Below are 5,828 nucleotides of genomic sequence, written 5' to 3'. Positions count from 1 at the left end.
ACCACGTCACTTCTGGCTTTTGAGAGGGATTCTATGTAGTAACCAACCCATTTTCACAATACAACCACGTCACTTCTGGCTTTTGAGAGGGATTCTATGTAGTAACCAACCCATTTTCAGAATACAACCACGCCAGTTCTTGTTTCTAAGGCACAGTTTATGCTGAAGTGTCACACATTGCATGAAAGTTTGGTTTACAAGCACTTTAATAATTTTAAATTACATTTAAAATGTTGTTTTTTACGTTATTGTTGATCAAAAGAGTTCGCTCAATGGGAACTCAGTAACATTACTACTTTCTATATATTGTCTTACTGTTATTGACTGTCATTCCGGGAGATTAGACACGGATTTGAAAAACACAAATTTTAGGTTTGCGAACAAAGGCGTGATAACAATACGTACTATATTTCCACTAGATGAACCATATACATACAAATGATGGATACTATATTATTTAAACCTTAAATCTATTCTAAATGTACAAAGGAAGTTATTTATAATCCAAGGAAAACGTAAAGAACAAAATTACGTTTAAAGATACGGTGTCTATAACTGAAAAGCTGCATAGAAACATTAATAAGAAATTTGCAGCATTCCTAATCAGTTCCTGAAGCAGTTTCAGAGATTTTTTATTTTGTAAACGTAAAATTTGTTAGGAATGGTTTTCTTTGTACTTGTCAGTTTGTACAACTGATTGGACTCGATTCATAGATTGTGACAAACTCGATTAGCCAAGTGAATACTGTTAAAGTTCTATATTTCCAGACACATCTAGTGTCTCATCTTGACAGAATAAAAACAAAATATTTTTTGACGGTGAAACTTGAAAAAAAAAATTTTATACGTACACACTGCATAAACAATGTATTGAATAAAACAGATCAAAATTGTTCAGATATATAATAGCCAAAAATTCACAAATAAAGCTTTTGTAATCAGTCGCAAGATGTTGCGGGTACTTTTGTTTGTCATTAAGCACAAAGCTACACAATGGGCTATCTGTGCTCTGCCCACCACGAGTATCGAAACCCAGTTTCTAGCGTTGTAAGTCCGCAGACATACCGCTGTGCCACTGGGGGCTTGCGGGTACTTACAGATTACGGTAAGTTTTTATTTAACAGTAAAATTCAACACAACAGCATACCTAACTTAATGTTTTTACTTATATAGTGCGATGTAAAAACAAACAAATGTAAATAGATTAAGTAAAATTGTAAGCCTCAGAGGTTAAAAAAAAATTGTAGGTTATTTATATTAAGGGCTAAGCAATAAAATATGATATAATTATATCAAACGAAATGATAAAGCATAAAGGTTTATCCATGTTAAATCTTTAAAGCAACGTTTATTAAGATTAATAGGCATTTTATCTTATGAAATAAATATTTTTAATTGTATTTGGTGCGTTGCTATATTAAAAAAAGAATTTTGTGAAATAATTTTTCTATCTTTGAGACAAGCGGAGCCGTATTTTTTATATTGAGTAATTAATGGGAAATTATCCGTAGGAGAGTTTTACTGCGACGGGTAGGAAGAAATTACAAAAAGACCTTAAAAGTAAATAACCAAAGATTTTAGGATGTAGAGCTACTTAGTTGAGGAAGTTCAACATTGAAAAATCATTAAAATGGTCCAGAGAAAAATGTTTAAAATTATTATGTTTTAGTGTGATATTATATCACATACCATCTTTAAATGTTGTATTTTCTTAGTTTATTTTAAAATATAAAGTACCAGTAAAGGTATTGGCAGTGCCATACTTTACAAATAATGCTATATATGGATATATGGACCTCCTCCTACCACTACAAAGCCCAGGTTCTATACCTGGCATGGAAAAAAAGACTATTTTAAGTATGGTGGCGAGTACCCATGCCTGTCACACAGAATACTAGGGTTCGATTCCGCACCGGGGTGTAAGTTTTCACCTCTTTCAAGAAATACATTCAACCGCGAACGGGACAAAGAGAGATCGCATAATCTTCGAGTACCCCTGGTTCTACACAATAAACCTAAATCCCTGCTACGTTAGAAGTAAAATCCTACCATTATTTGAACGGTAGTGTGCAATCCGATAAAAAATGTGTATGTGTTACTCGCAACGTTAAATGTCACTTTCGTTTGGCGTTGTTTACCGATACCCTGTTCGTGTCATTAAGATGATAAAATTGAAATAGCTGTCAAACTTGAACTGTTCGTCCGAATTCTCATCCATTTAAATTCGATCAAATTAATCTGAATTGGTTCAGCCAGTTCATCACAACAACTATTGACACCAGGAAGACAGACAATGAGCATTGGGTAGAATTGCCATCGTCGGTCCTAGTTGTCAACTTGATATCATAATGGATAATGCCTGTGGTAATAGCACCCAAATGTGTTGGGGATATCCCATCTATCAAATAAAATCCAAACGCTGATGTTAAACTAGTCAGCTATCATGGAAAATCTATTAAGGGTATGGAGTTGAGTGTTTACACCTACAACTTCTCAACTCCTACTGCATTTCACTGTCTGCAGCCAGTTGTGGGAAGGCAGTTAGCTTCAGAGTTCTTAAAGTAGAAATGAAACCACCCTAATTTCTCTACCTTGTGAAACTCTCAGTTTCTGCCTTTATAAAAAGATATCAAATGGAACTAAATGATCTTACTAAATAGTTCTTACATACCCAAATTTATTCAAGTATAACACGGGAAAGCCGAGACAAGCCCAGCTACTTGAAGTTAGTCTTTCCGTCCCGGTATACTGAATGAAATTATATTTTCAAAAATTAGCTACTTATAAACCAAGAGTAACTAGCGACCTCTAATATCTCCATGAGGTATTTTCCATATTCGAAAGTTTATTTTTTTAGTATTTTCGTATTTATTTAATTGCCAGTCTTTATATCCATTATTTTTCACTTTATTTATGAATAATAAAACATTATCCATAAAAGACTTACTATTGTTACAGACTATGAATAACCATTTTAACTGAAATATAATAATAATACCTTGTAACAACACTACTGGGGGTAGGGATATAAAGGATGGGAAAATTAAATTCTTTTATTTTATCAAAACTAATCAACCGTACTCTGCCTTCTACAAAATTAATATCTAAATCTAAATAATTAGCACGAACATCATTACTATTGCTTCTTTCTATTGGAAGTTCTCTCGGATATATTACGTTAGGTGTAAAATTCAAGTTATTTATGGAAATTAAACCATCTGTGTAATGGAAGGTGTTGGTGTATAAATTAAGATTTAATAGCAGTTTTCATAAAAGAACAGATAAAGGATGGCCATATTTGAAGAGAAGTAGGAGTTGCGACATTGTGGGTGTAAGCACTCAGCTCCGTACCCTTAATTGGTTGTCCATGATAGCACATTAATTTACAATCAGCTTTTGGATATTACCTGATAGATGGGATATCCCCAATGCATTTGATGCTGTTATTACAGGCATTATCCGTTATGACATCAAGTTGACAGCTAGAGCCAACAATGGCAATGCTTTATATATATATATACCCTCACACATTAGGTAGAGAGATAGTTTTTTTTTGTACAGAGATTTCCCTGGATATTTTAAGACTTACAAATGTCTTAGGAAATAATGATTAGTAGCTTAATATAGAAACTAAAACATTTCAAATACGTTATATGAATTTGGAAAACATTTTTTTTTAATCCAATTAAAATATTCTCAAGTTTCACTACATCTGGGTTGTTATAATTTGGTATTTTCAATTTAAAGACGTCTTATGCAGCACATGGCCGTGTTAGAGAACCAAGGTTCAGACATATCCTAACCAGATGGACGCCAACCAATGACCAACAACCGGCGCCTACTCGGCTACTTTTAACGAGATATTGACCGTTATTTTCATAACGCTTCCACAGCTGAAAATGAGGAGCATGTTTCGTAGCATATCGTAAGTTCAAACGTTGAAACTTTTAATCGGCAGCTAACTACTAACTTAAACCTGATTAAGGTTGTTAAAAAAAAAACGTAATCTGTTACAACAGAAAACAATCCAGATTTTAAAGTATATTAAAAGTGTAAACGAGGTTCGTTTGATAGGTGATTAAATTATCTCAACCTTATCTGAAAATGACTAGTTATCTTTAAAAAGCCCCTTAGAATAATGTTGCAGTACTTTTTAAAATAAATATTAACAGCCAGGTGTTTTATAAACTGAGAAACGCTTCAGTTCTGAGAATTAGAAGTGACCTAACATGTAATAACTTAAAATAAAAAAATATAATTTATCCATGAAATTTGGTGGTCTTTACAAGTCCTAGATTTTATATTTATTGTTGTTTTTTTAATTGCTGTGTAAGCCCAGCTATGGGTTGGTTACATACACTGTTCCCGAACGTGAAATCATTTTAGCTAGCCCTATACATTTCGAAACATGATTACTTACAGCTTCATCTAACATTTGTAAAGAATCGTCAGTATTAGGCACCCAGTAAAATATCTAACTTTTATAGTCTGTGACTAAATCATTAAGCAGACGAAAATGAGTTTACACGACATAAAGATAATATTCTTTCTTTTTTTTTCAAATTAAACAAAGGAAGTAGAAAAATAAATTAGAGGAATGTTTCTACTGATATGCCCAATACTACCACGATATATAGTTAGAGTTCGGAAAATCAAAAGATCAAGAAAGGTTGAAACATTGAATTGTAAATCTTCCAACCAAAATATTACTATCTCCAAACAAGTGGAACGTTACAAAGATTGGTGCTAAATTAAAACTAGATGATGTTCTCTAATTAGTTTGATTATAAAGTGTATTCAGTGAATTAAATGTTCTCTTTTGCGCAGATATTTAATGACTTTTAAGTACTTAAGAGTGAAATCTATATGCAAAGTTGGAGTGATTAGGGGATGACAATTTTACAATATTTTTTATAACTTGATAACATATAAAGAAATTCTTTACATCTGACTTATTATTTTAATGTCTACAACAAATTAGATAGTAGTATTGGTAATAATGAATGCCCCCCCCCAGTGGCACAGCGGTATATCTGTGGACTTACAATGCTAGAAATCTGGTTTCGATACCCGTGGTGGACAGAGCACAGATAGCCCATTGTGTAGCTTTGTACTTAATTCCAAACAAACAAACAAATAATAATGAATGTGAAGAAGTCTCTTTCGAAATTCGAGGGAGACCTGGTTGAGTGGTTAGCGTATCAGGCTGCTGTTAGGAAGGTCTAAGGTTTGCATGTTCCACACTTTCAGCTGTGAGTGCCTTATAAGTGTGGCAGTCAATCCCATTTTTCGTGAATAGCCGAAAAAGCCAATGTGGCAGCGAGTATTGGTAACAGCCTTCTTTTCTGTCAATAGTTTAAAACTAGGTACGGACATATCTGCATCCTAGGGATCTTTGGACTGGTCGTTCATCCCCTGTGCGCTGAAGAAACCATTCAGGCCGAAAATGCCAACATCAAATTTCGAAAGTCATGGAATATAAATAGCCGCAAATTGGGAGTCTTAAAAATTATGTGCATTTATACAAATTTAATCATGTGAAATAACTGCAGATAAATGATATTTTAACAAACTGTTCAATACAGACAGACACACGACCATACATAAAAAAGCAACTATATACTGATGAGCCGTAAAGAAGAAAATTGGAACTTTGTATACAGACATGAATAATTGTACTTGCGTCCTCGTTTATGCCTATAAAGAACTAATTTTAGTCACATTATAAGCTTGGGCATAACTTAATTGGAGACAAGGTCTGCACGTATATTTTTTGTATATTATGGGTGCAAAAACTGAGAAAACGTGAAATTATGTCTGTGAAGGAA

The sequence above is a fragment of the Limulus polyphemus genome, unplaced genomic scaffold (genome assembly GCF_000517525.1).
Source record: "Limulus polyphemus unplaced genomic scaffold, Limulus_polyphemus-2.1.2 Scaffold2029, whole genome shotgun sequence".
Taxonomy (NCBI): Eukaryota; Metazoa; Arthropoda; class Merostomata; order Xiphosura; family Limulidae; genus Limulus; species Limulus polyphemus.
The sequence above is the reverse complement of the archived record's forward strand: the minus strand, read 5'-3'. Positions refer to the sequence as shown.